This window comes from Nerophis ophidion, linkage group LG06 (genome assembly GCF_033978795.1).
Source record: "Nerophis ophidion isolate RoL-2023_Sa linkage group LG06, RoL_Noph_v1.0, whole genome shotgun sequence".
Lineage (NCBI taxonomy): Eukaryota > Metazoa > Chordata > Actinopteri > Syngnathiformes > Syngnathidae > Nerophis > Nerophis ophidion.
Window position 1 is genome coordinate 75124229 of NC_084616.1, and position 13606 is coordinate 75137834.

Genomic DNA, 13606 nt, shown 5'->3' on the forward strand with positions numbered 1-13606 from the left:
GTCACCAAATGTTTGTAATGTTACGAACTTATCCAAGATTTACAACACGATTTGGCGTACCAGCGCATGAAGTCTGACCTGCCATCTGTATCGCTTGACAGTTATATCTGAGTCAATATTTAGCTCGATGTCTGCTTCAGCGTAAACATTGCAGACCGACATCGCGACGATGGTTCTGCCAGCCCTCTTTAAAGAGTGCAAGGTCACAGCAAGGATGAAGATGACTCCGCACCGTGTCATCCAATCAATACTTTCATCAGTGAGACGTGCATGCGGGCGGAGAAAGCAGGTAGACAGTCAGACAGCAGTTACTGTAGCTGACCCGAGCAGCCACCCACTCTGCCAGGCAGCCCGCCAGCGCCAGGATAGATAGTCACATTCAAGACATAACTCAGCCCTGTGCTGACTAGAAAGTCATGCTCCGTATTTATAGTCTGTTTATAAGATGTTCCAACTTGTCTGCAGTATTTTTTTTCCCCTTCCTCCCATGTGGCAGTAAAGCACCCCTGTGGTGCGTTACTGTTTATTTTCTCTGCTGACGTCCAAATCATTTAATCTTTTCAGACCCCAATGTAATGATTGCTGCTGCTTCTTGCAACATTTGCAGTTGTTTACAGACACCTTCATCTAAAGTTGAAAAAGTAACTCAGTTTTTTTTTATATCCACCAAGAAGGTTAAAAGTTTTTCTTCAAAACAATTTTTTAAATTATAACGATTAAGACATGTTGGTTTTGTTCTAAAACTATTCCAATTTGATTTTGATGATCTTGATAGAGGTACATTCCAAATAGATAAGAAAATAAACTCTACATTTGGTGTTTTTCCCCAATGTGATTCTTGGAATTTAACTGGAATCTGATTTTACAGACCTTTGTATAAAGACACCAAATGCAAGTTCATCCAAATCTGATCCAAATTAGAATGAGAATACACAAAAGTGCAGAAATCAATCAATCAATCAATCAATGTTTACTTATATAGCCCTAAATCACTAGTGTCTCAAAGGGCTGCACAAACCACTACGACATCCTCGGTAGGCCCACATAAGGGCAAGGAAAACTCACACCCAGTGGGACGTCGGTGACAATGATGACTATGAGAACCTTGGAGAGGAGGAAAGCAATGGATGTCGAGCGGGTCTAACATGATACTGTGAAAGTTCAATCCATAATGGATCCAACACTGTCGCGAGAGTCCAGTCCAAAGCAGATCCAACACAGCAGCGAGAGTCCCGTTCACAGCGGAGCCAGCAGGAAACCATCCATCCATCCCATCCATTTTCTACCGCTCATTCCCTTTTGGGGTCGCGGGGGGCACCGGCGCCCATCCCAGCTACAGTCGGGTGGAAGGCGGGGTACACCCTGGACAAGTCGCCACCTCATCGCAGGGCCAACACAGATAGACAGACAACATTCACACACTAGGGACCATTTAGTGTTGCCAATCAACCTATCCCCAGGTGCATGTCTTTGGAAGTGGGAGGAAGCCGGAGTACCCGGAGGGAACCCACGCATTCACGGGGAGAACATGCAAACTCCACACAGAAAGATCCCGAGCCTGGATTTGAACCCAGGACTGCAGGACCTTCGTATTGCGAGGCAGACGCACTAACCCCTCTTCCACCGTGAAGCCCGCAGGAAAACATCCCAAAATAAATGTTTTGTGAAGTGAAGTGAATTATATTTATATAGCGCTTTTCTCTAGTGACTCAAAGCGCTTTACATAGTGAAACCCAATATCTAAGTTACATTTAAACCAGTGTGGAAGGCAGGAATCGAACTTGCAACCCCCAAGTTGCTGGCACGGCCACTCTACCAACCGAGCTATACCGCCCCACAAGTCGAGTGTTTAATGTCCAAAATGTATTCCGTGACAATTCCAACTTTGACCACAGCGTCAGCAACCACATATAATGGTGTTGTCCATAATTTTCAGGTTTTCAATGATAATGACATATACAGCACACACACGATCAATGTGAATCCCTGCTTGGCACTCAGCATCAAGGGATGGAATTGGGGGTTAAATCACCAAAAACCATTCCCGGGCGCGGCCACCGCTGCTGCTCACTGCTCCCCTCACCTGCCAGGAGGTGATCAAGGGTGATGGGTCAAATGCAGAGAATAATTTCGCCACACCTAGTGTGTGTGTGACAATTGTTTGTTTAGTCTTCATTTGAAGGGACAATGCACAGAAACATTAAGCTCAAAGACAGATATGTTCTCTACCAGATTGTAGCTAAATAGCTCATTTCCATATGCAGTCCCTGGCTACCTAAATTAAAGGGATACAAAAACCATGACATGAAATTAAGACAATAAAATCATACCATATCATGAAATCAAATTAAGAAAAGTCATAAAATGCCCTTTCATGGACAAATACTTAATATACAATACAACCACACCTCATTTATGTAAATATTACGTACATATGTTATATATTACATCGCTATATTTAGTCTATTTATACCTGCATTGTTCTTTCCATTCTTACACTTTCCATCATTGTAACTGAGCTACTGTGTGGAACAATTTCCCTTGTGGATCATTAAAGTTTGTTTAAGTCGAAGTGTAATTGTACGAATAGTGAAAAAATCTAAAATTAATAGAAAAAAAACAACACATTTACAAAAAATGAATGTGAAAAATTATTTTACTGAATAAAAATTAAATTTAATTGATTGATGAAAGTGGACATTCAACTGATATGTTAAGCCTCCTGGTATGTATTTTGTTTTTAATTGTTATACATAATCTGTGTAAAAAAAAACTTCTTCATTACTTTTTTTTCATATCTTTTTTATTTATTTACTTAATTAAATGTGTGAATGTGAGTGTGAATGTGGCCCCGCGGTGATGTGGCGACTTGTCCAGCTGAGATAGGTTTCAGAGATCTCCGCGACCCCGAAAGGGACAAGCGGTAGGAAAAATGGTTGGATGGATGTTTGTATTAAAGGGGAACATTATCACAATTTCAAAAGGGTTAAAAACAATAAAAATCAGTTCCCAGTGGCTTGTTGTATTTTTTGAAGTTTTTTTAAAAATTTTACAGGTCTCGGAATATCCCTAAATAAAGCTTTAAAGTGCCTTATTTTCGCTCTCTGCGAAGACACTGGCCATTTCCCTGTGACGTCACACAGTGCTGCCAATGTAAACAAACAATGGGAATACCACAGCAAGATATAGTGACATTAGCTCGGATTCAAACTCTTATTTCAGCGACTTAAGCGATTCAACAGATTACGCATGTATTGAAACAGATGGTTGGAGTATGAAAATATTGAAGAAGAAACTGAAGCTATTGAGCGAATAGCTATTGACGCTATTCATAGCCTTAGCATGTCCGAATAGCTGCGTTAGCATCGCCGGTAAAATGTGCGGACCAAACGATCAGGACTTTCGCATTTTTTGACACTGGAGCAACTTAAATCCGTCGATTGGTAAGTGTTTGTTTCGCATTAAATGTGGGTGGAAGGAAACGTAATATAGTTGCAAATGCATCTGCAGGTTATCCATACATCTCTGTGCCATGTCTGCTTTAGCACCGCCGGTAAATAGCATGTTAGCATCGATTAGCTGGCAGTCAACATCAACAAAACTCACCTTTGTGATTTCGTTGACTATCGTTGCAAATGCATCTGCAGGTTATCCATACATCTCTGTACCATGTCTGTCTTAGCACCGCCGGTCAAATGTGGAGACACTCCGGCACATTCAATGGGGGTCTGGCGGCAGACACTTTGGCATCTTCGGGCCAGTGGTGCAACTAGAATCCCTCCCTGTTAGTGTTGTTACACCCTCCGACAACACACCGACGAGGCATGATGTCTCCAAGGTTCCAAAAAATAGTCAAAAAAACGGAAAATAACAGAGCTGAGACCCGGTGTTTGTAATGTGTTGAAAATGAAAAGCCTGTGTTACCTCGGCGACGTCACATTCTGACGTCATCGCTTCCAGTGCGATAAACAGAAAGGCGTTTAATTCACCAAAATTCACCCCTTTAGAGTTCGGAAATCGGTTAAAAAAATATATGGTCTTTTTTCTGCCCCATCAAGGTATATATTGACGCTTACATAGGTCTGCTGATAATGTTCACCTTTAAGAAAACTGACAATAAAAATACATTGAAAAAAATGTATTGAATTAATTAAAAAGTAAAACTCTAAAAATTATTTTATACAAAAGATAGCAAGATCAGTGAGATTTTACAATACTAATGTTAAAAAGGAGGCATTCCATCCATCCATCCATTTCCTACCGCTTGTCCCTTTTGAGGTTGCGGGAAGCAGTTTTGCAGAAATGTAGCATGCATAATTATTACTATTGACACAAGCTGCTGGTCATGACTCAGATTTTTGTGTGCGCAACGAGTCATACACTATTTCCGCTGACTAACAGTTCATACCTGATGACAAGACCAGTGACACAACGTGTGAGACATTCAGACAGGTCATGAAAATAAAGAAAATGCATTGATATGAGAAGGTGTGTCCAAACTTATGACCTGTACTGTATGTTAGTAATTTATATTCTGTGTAAAAAAACAAAAGATACATTTTGGTTGAGACCAAATTGTATCTGTTGTACTTGTTTTAGTCAGCCCCTTAAGTAATCCAGCAGCAATGACATTATAAAAGGATGTTGCTGAATAGACGATGTGTCTAATATTTTTTATTTCTGACCGTCCAAATATGTTGAAATCTAGACATGGATGGAGGATTCTCAGTCCATGGTGTGTCTTTGCAGCATGAACACTCCTCACTCAGTCGTGTGCGTAACTGAGTCGGTTTGTGCGTGCTTGTCAAACGTGCAAAATAAAATGCAAAACGATGCTCCCAAAGTGCTGTGCTGAGTGACGATAAATCTCTATAAAATATTTGCATTTTCAACTCAGAATATTGTGGGCGTTTTGATGATCAGCATATATTTTCCATATTAATGAAGAGACAAAATGAGTTGCACGCCATGTAACACGGAAATGAGCATTAAACATGTTAAGATCTGGGGCCGTATTTATCAAGCTTCTTAGAATTACTCCTAAGAAGTCTGCTAAAAGTTGACTTATGAGTAAAGAAATTCTTCGCTGAAAGCTGCACTTAAATGTTAGTTATCAAGCGTCTTACTCACACTTTCAGCAAAGTGTAGGACTGAATCTTAAGTGTCACACTCAGAACTGAATTACAACATTACTATGTGCCGTAAACGGGATTTTGGGTGACGTCATTTCTGTGTCCATAGAAATGAGCAATCACGGAAGGGAATCCCTTGTCTTGGAATAAAGAAATATCTTAGAAATATTTAAGTGGACAATGGGAGTGTATATTTTGACATCCATCCATCCATCCATCCATGTCCTACCGCTTATTCCCTTTTGGGGTAACGGGGGGCGCTGGTGCCTATCTCAGCTCCAATCGGGCGGAAGGCGGGATACACACTGGACAAGTCGCCACCTCATCGCAGGGCCAACACAGATAGACAGACAACATTCACACAATAGGGACCATTTAGCGTTGCCAATCAACCTATCCCCAGGTGCATGTCTTTGGAAGTGGGAGGAAGCCCGAGTACCCGGAGGGAACCCACGCAATAAACTACAAAATAATACAAAACCAATAAACAATATTGGCAAAGAATCAAAAATAAATGTTTCCTTTTCTTTCCAATTCATTAATTAGACGATACCGTTTAATCAGCTGCTCTTCATCAAACAAAGCCAGGACATCCTTCCGCTCCCTGAACGTTCGCGCACGTCTCTCTCGCCTCAGTGCTGGCAACTCCTAACCACTTAGGACACCTCTGAAGGTCTCTTAAATATCGTGGAGAGTAGGAGTGATTCTTAGACTTAAGAAAGTTGATAAATAGCTTTTATTTTTAAGTTTGAGAGTAAGACAAAATTTTGCAAATTCTCAAGACTTAAGTGTAAAATGCTTGATATATACGGCCCCTGGTTACCATTTGGTGTTCTTATCTAGGAATTCTGTTTTCTTTGATTTTTCCCTAACATTTCCAGATGACAAACACTCAGTGATCTCATTGGCCCGAGTGTGTCAATGCGAATGTTGTCTGTCTGTCTGTGTGGGGCCCTGTGATGAGTTGGCGACTTGTCCAGGGTGTACACCGCCTTCCGCCAGAATGCAGCTGAGATAGGCTCCAAGGACCCCGAAAGGGCAAGCGGTAGAAAATGGATGGATAGTTTGCCACAGGCTACTACCGTATTTTTCGGACTATAAGTCGCAGTTTTTTTCATATTTTTTTATATTTTTATATTTTTATATTTTTATATTTTATATTTTATATTTTTCATATTTTTTTATATTTATATTTTATATTTTTTATATTTCATATTTCGAGGGTCCCTGGTTCAATCCCCACCTTCTCCCAACCTCGTCATGTCCGTTGTGTCCTGAGCAAGACACTTCACCCTTGCTCCTGATGGGCGCTGGTTAGCGCCTTGCATGGCAGCTCCCTCCATCAGTGTGTGAATGTGGAAGTAGTGTCAAAGCGCTTTGAGTACCTTGAAGGTAGAAAAGCGCTATACAAGTACAACCCATTTATTTATATTTTGGCCGGGGGTGCGACTTATATTAAGGAGGGACTTATGTGTGAAATTATTCACACATTACCGTAAAATATCAATTAGTAGTATTTAGCTCATTCACTTAAGAGACTAGACGTATAAGATTTTATGGGATTTAGCGATTAGGAGTGACAGATTGTTTGGTAAATATATAGCATGTTTTATGTGTTATAGTTATTTGAATGACTCTTACCATAATATGTTAGGTTAACATAGCAGGCACCTTCTCAGTTGGTTATTTATGTCTCATATAACGTACACCAGGGGCGCTCACACTTTTTCTGCAGGTGAGCTACTTTTCAATTGACCAATTCGAGGAGTTCTACCTCATTCCTATTTATAATTTATATTCATTTATTTATGAAAGAGACATTTTTGTTAACAAGTTAATGGTGTTTAATGATAATACAAGCATGTTTAACACACATAGAATCCTTTCTTTCATGAAGACAAGAATATAAGTTGGTGTATTACCTGATTCTGATGACTTGCATTGATTGGAATTAGACAGTGGTGCTGATAACGTCCGCATTTTCAAATGGAGGAAAAAAAAAAGTCCTCCTTTTTGTCCAATACCACATGAAAGTGGTTGGATTTGGCATCTCATTTGTCCAACTTGCATACTGGTTTTTAAACACTTTGTTATGAGAGTAGCATATGTGTGTGGCCCTTTAATGTCTGGCAGCAGGTGAGTGACGTCAGTGAGTGTGCGGGTGGGCAAGCAAGTGAGAAAGCGGTCGCTGAGGGGGGGGGGGAGAAATACATTGGCATCAAACACATTAAAAGCGTTACTAAAACGGCCTTCTTTCATCTCCGCAATATCGCTAAAATTCGCTCCATTCTGTCCACTAAAGACGCTGAGATCATTATCCATGCGTTTGTTACGTCTCGTCTCGATTACTGTAACGTATTATTTTCGGGTCTCCCCATGTCTAGCATTAAAAGATTACAGTTGGTACAAAATGCGGCTGCTAGACTTTTGACAAGAACAAGAAAGTTTGATCACATTACGCCTGTACTGTATATACCTTTATATACATATATACATACATATATACCTATACTGTATATACCTTTATATACATACATACATACATATATACCTATACTGTATATACCTTTATATACATATATACATACATATATACCTGTACTGGCTCACCTGCACTGGCTTCCTGTGCACTTAAGATGTGACTTTAAGGTTTTACTACTTACGTATAAAATACTACACGGTCTAGCTCCATCCTATCTTGCCGATTGTATTGTACCATATGTCCCGGCAAGAAATCTGCGTTCAAAAGACTCCGGCTTATTAGTGATTCCTAGAGCCCAAAAAAAGTCTGCGGGCTGTAGAGCGTTTTCCGTTCGGGCTCCAGTACTCTGGAATGCCCTCCCGGTAACAGTTCGAGATGCTACCTCAGTAGAAGCATTTAAGTCTCACCTTAAAACTCATCTGTATACTCTAGCCTTTAAATAGACCTCCTTTTTAGACCAGTTGATCTGCCGCTTCTTTTCTTTCTCCTATGTCCCCCCCTCCCTTGTGGAGGGGGACCGGTCCGATGACCATGGATGAAGTACTGGCTGTCTAGAGTCGAGACCCAGGATGGACCGCTCGCCTGTATCGGTTGGGGACATCTCTACGCTGCTGATCCGCCTCCGCTTGAGATGGTTTCCTGTGGACGGGACTCTCGCTGCTGTCTTGGATCCGCTTGAACTGAACTCTCGCGGCTGTGTTGGAGCCACTATGGATTGAACTTTCACAGTATCATGTTAGACCCGCTCGACATCCATTGCTTTCGGTCCCCTAGAGGGGGGGGGGGGTTGCCCACATCTGAGGTCCTCTCCAAGGTTTCTCATAGTCAGCATTGTCACTGGCGTCCCACTGGATGTGAATTCTCCCTGCCCACTGGGTGTGAGTTTTCCTTGCCCTTTTGTGGGTTCTTCCGAGGATGTTTTAGTCGTAATGATTTGTGCAGTCCTTTGAGACATTTGTGATTTGGGGCTATATAAATAAACATTGATTGATTGAAACTCCGTAGCTGGCTAGCTTGTGCACGCTAGCTTTCTGATACTCTTATTTTGTTAGCACAGGCAGGATGAAACAGGTCTTTTATGGTGAAGACAGGAACTGTGCAGTCGCTCTTTAGAGTTTTGACAGTAAGTACGGAGTCTCTAGAAATAAAATGTGTTTCTCTGCGTCCGCCCTCTTAGTGATTTTTTTCTTAAATATGAGCTCGCAGCAGCCAGCGTCATCTCACAAGATCCTCGGGTGCCGAGAATGTCAAACAACTGACGAAAGTGAAGTCTTGGTATGATTGATGATTGCTCATTTTTATGTCTATTTTTTAATGCCTGGCTTGAGATCGACTGACACACCCTCCGAGATCGACCAGTCGATCGCGATCGACGTAATGCCCACCCCTGACATACACTTATTCAGCCTGTTGTTCACTATTCTTTATTTATTTTAAATTGCCTTTCAAATGTCTATTCTTGGTGTTGGGTTTTATCAAATAAATTTCCCCCAAAAATGTGACTTATACTCAGTGCGACTTATATATATATTTTTTCTTCTTTATTATGCATTTGCAACAGGCGCAACTTATACTCCGGAGCGACTTATACGCCGAAAAATACAGTAGTTTACTTTGACAAGCAGCCTTCTTTACAAAGAGGTACATTTCCACGAAACTAAACCTTGACATGTTGAGAATCTATTGGTGGTGGTCCATGCCGGTTCCTGTCAGTGTGTGGTATTTGGAGATAAGGCTGGCTGTGGTTTCTAATCTAATCGGTTCTACCCATCAGGCACTACACCAGGGAGCCATTACTTGACATCCATAGATTGATTCCTAAAGGCACCCTCACTTGTCATGAAATCACATTTTAACCACATATTCTGTTGTCTTTTTTTTGAAATGATACAATTCTTTAATTGCGGATGTATGTAGACATAATGTTACACTTTATTCTTCTTTTATACTCATTTGTTCTGATGTAAGGAAACTTGAACCAGAGACCTCTGTATGGTTAAGCTTTCAGACAAAAAACATTAAATTAGCCAAGTTTTTTTGCTTCCAGGCTTCAATGAGATCTTGATATACTAACAGAGACAAAATTGAACTCCCTACGCCTCTTTCATGTCCAATGAAAACATTACTGACATGACTCAAACTCGAAACTTGTGGCAACGTAATATAATCTCACTTGGCTTAGTTATACAGCTCAGTCAGGGTTCTTCTCCTCGCTATTCTGTCTTAACTAGGACTGTCAGTAGTACTGCTGTGGAGATTTAAAAAGTGCTTAATATTAAAGTAATGGGTAGATGTTGATAGTCCAACACATACTGACTGGTATACACAAGCTATGGAGATGATATCATTAGAAAAAACTGCATTTAGTTTAGATAATAATGAGTCATATATTGGAATATGGGATCCTTTATTTAATTTTGTTTTAGCTATTAAACGAACAAAAAACATGACTTATTTTATCTTTGTGAAAATATTGGACACAGTATGTTGTCAAGCTTATGAGATGCGATGCAAGTGTAAGACACTGTGACACTATTGTTCATTTTTATTTTTCATCCATCCATTTTTCTACTGCTTGTCCCTTTTGGGGTCGCTGGAGCCTATCTCAGCTGCCTTTATATTATTAATTTTTTTAATTATTTTATAAATGCCTAAAGATAATGTCAATGAGGAAATTTTAATCACTGCTATGATGAAATTGTTAATAATATTGATACTGTTGTTGATAATATTTTGTTTACTTACTTTTAGATTGTTCTGGGGCAGCACGGTGTTACAGGGGTTAGTGCATGTGCCTCACAATGCGAAGGTCCTGAGTTGTCCTGGGTTCAATCCCGGGCTCGGGATCTTTCTGTGTGGAGTTTGCATGTTCTCCCCGTGAATGCGTGGGTTCCCTCCGGGTACTCCGGCTTCCTCCCACCTCCAAAGACATGCACCTGGGGATAGGTTGATTGGCAACACTAAACTGGCCTTAGTGTGTATTCACACATTAGAATGTTGTTTTCTTTGATTTTTCCCAAACTTTTCCAGATGACAAACACTAAGTGATCTCATTGGCCCTAGTGTGTGAATGTGAATGTTGTCTGTCTGTCTGTGTTGGCCCTGCCATGAGGTGGCGACTTGTCCAGGGTGTACCCCGCCTTCCGCCTGAATGCAGCTGAGATAGGCTCCAGCGACCCCGAACGGGACAAGCGGTAGAAAATGGATGGATGGATGGCTGGAGTGTTTTGTTTTGTGAGTTTTCCTTGCCCTTATGTGGGCCTACCGAGGATGTCGTGGTGGTTTTTGCAGCCCTTTGAGACACTAGTGATTTAGGGCTATATAAGTAAACATTGATTGATTGATTGATTGTGTTTGTGTGTCCTCTCAATTGCTCTGTTTATTGCAGTTCTGAGTGTTGCTGGGTCAGGTTTGGTTTTGGAATTGTATTGTAGTATTATGGTATTGCTGTGTATTGTTTTGTAGGATTGAATTAAAAAAAAAAGTGCTTGTAATGTGGGTCAACTTTAAAAAAATCTGGAAAATGTAACTTCTCTGCACGGCAACTAGCAAGAAGCTTGGTATTGTTGTATTGTTTTTTTTTTAAATTTAATTTTATGGGCGGAATAGTGGAGCTCCCATTGACTGCGCTGTAAGCTGACTTAATTACGTTTAATATTTAGAATGTTTTTTTTTTGTGATAGGTGCAGTTCCCTTTTGACCAGGTGTCTCAGATGTTATTTTGCGGCCCCCACCTTAATATGAAAGTTTAATGTTAGTGCGACCTGCAAGTTTTATATGAATGGCGCTTGACAGCGTTGTGTTATGTGGGTCCAAAATGGCTCTTTCAACGTTCTGGGTTGCCTACCCCTGCGTTAGTGGAAAAGCGGCAAATGAGTGAAAGTGACAGAGACGTTGCTATGGAGACGAGGGTTTTCTTACGTGCCTGGCTGCAGTCACACCGCGACACCTGTCCGTCAGTAATAACAGTCCCCGATAACCTGGACCAATTCAAACTGTTCAATCAATCAATCAATCAATCAATCAATGTTTATTTACATAGCTCCAAATCACAAATGTCTCAAAGGACTGCACAAATCATTACGACTACAACATCCTCGGAAGAACCCACAAAAGGGCAAGGAAAACTCACACCCAGTGGGCAGGGAGAATTCACATTCAGTGGGACGCCAGTGACAATGCTGACTATGAGAAACCTTGGAGAGGACCTCAGATGTGGGCAACCCCCCCCCCCCCCCCTCTAGGGGACCGAAAGCAATGGATGTCGAGCGGGTCTAACATGATACTGTGAAAGTTCAATCCATAGTGGCTCCAACACAGCCGCGAGAGTTCAGTTCAAGTGGATCCAAGACAGCAGCGAGAGTCCCGTCCACAGGAAACCATCTCAAGCAGAGGCGGATCAGCAGCGTAGAGATGTCCCCAACCGATACAGGCGAGCGGTCCATCCTGGGTCCCGACGAGCGGTCCATCCTGGGTCTCGAGTCTGGACAGCCAGTACTTCATCCATGGTCATCGGACCGGACCCCCTCCACAAGGGAGGGAGGGACATAGGAGAAAGAAAAGAAGCGGCAGATCAACTGGTCTAAAAAGGAGGTCTATTTAAAGGCTAGAGTATACAGATGAGTTTTAAGGTGAGACTTAAATGCTTCTACTGAGGTAGCATCTCGAACTGTTACCGGGAGGGCATTCCAGAGTACTGGAGCCCGAACGGAAAACGCTCTATAGCCCGCAGACTTTTTTTGGGCTCTAGGAATCACTAATAAGCCGGAGTCCTTTGAACGCAGATTTCTTGCCGGGACATATGGTACAATACAATCGGCAAGATAGGATGGAGCTAGACCGTGTAGTATTTATACGTAAGTAGTAAAACCTTAAAGTCACATCTTAAGTGCACAGGAAGCCAGTGCAGGTGAGCCAGTATAGGTATATATGTATGTATATATGTATATAAAGGTATATACAGTATAGGTATATATGTATGTATATATGTATATAAAGGTATATACAGTATAGGTATATATGTATGTATATATGTATATAAAGGTATATACAGTACAGGCGTAATGTGATCAAACTTTCTTGTTCTTGTCAAAAGTCTAGCAGCCGCATTTTGTACCAACTGTAATCTTTTAATGCTAGACTGTTATTTGTTTTTTCTATTGTTTATTTTGCATTGCCTCACACTACATATATTTATTTCTATATGACGGGAGCCGTCACTTTTTTGTGCTCGCTATCCTGGTACTTTCCTGGGTATTATCCGCCGACCGCCGTGTTGCTCTAGGGAGGAAAAGCGGAACGACACACATTTTGGAAATAACATTATTCTATAAATGATAAATGGGTTGTACTTGTATAGCGCTTTTCTACCTTCAAGGTACTCAAAGCGCTTTGACACTACTTCCACATTCACACACACATTCACACACTGATGGAGGGAGCTGCCATGCAAGGCGCCAACCAGCACCCATCAGGAGCAAGGGTGAAGTGTCTTGCTCAGGACACAACGGACGTGACGAGGTTGGTACTAGGTGGGGATTGAACCAGGGACCCTCGGGTTGCGCACGGCCACTCTTCCACTGCGCCACGCCGTCCCTCATTATTCTCCGTGCGTCGGCTAAATACAAATATATTCCACAACACCAAACATGTCTTTTTCAAGGCCTGCAGTGAAGAGAAAGGTTAGTGATGAGTAAAGACAATTCCAGGAAAAGTGGGAAATGCAATATTCCTTTGTTTGCACAGAGAAAGGGATACAATCTAAAACGTCATTATACAACTAGACATGCTGAGGAGTATGCAACATTTTTTTTTTAAGAAATCTTTTCTTGCGGCCCAGCCTTACACAGACTCTGCGTCCTGTGGCCCCCAGGTAAATTGAGTTTGAGACCACTGCTTTTGGCAGAACTTATGTGTTAAAACGGTCTATATTTTTCACAAGTAGTATGTTTTTTTTTACTATTCATTTTACCTACCCAAACAAAACTGAGCA

At 41.3% G+C, this 13606-nt stretch overlaps 1 protein-coding gene across 4 annotated transcripts in view; it reads left to right on the plus strand.

The window, feature by feature from the left end:
* Positions 1 to 13606, plus strand: part of sema3h (sema domain, immunoglobulin domain (Ig), short basic domain, secreted, (semaphorin) 3H) — a 206082-nt gene that overhangs the window by 85095 nt on the left and 107381 nt on the right. The gene's annotated exons all lie outside the window — the stretch shown is intronic.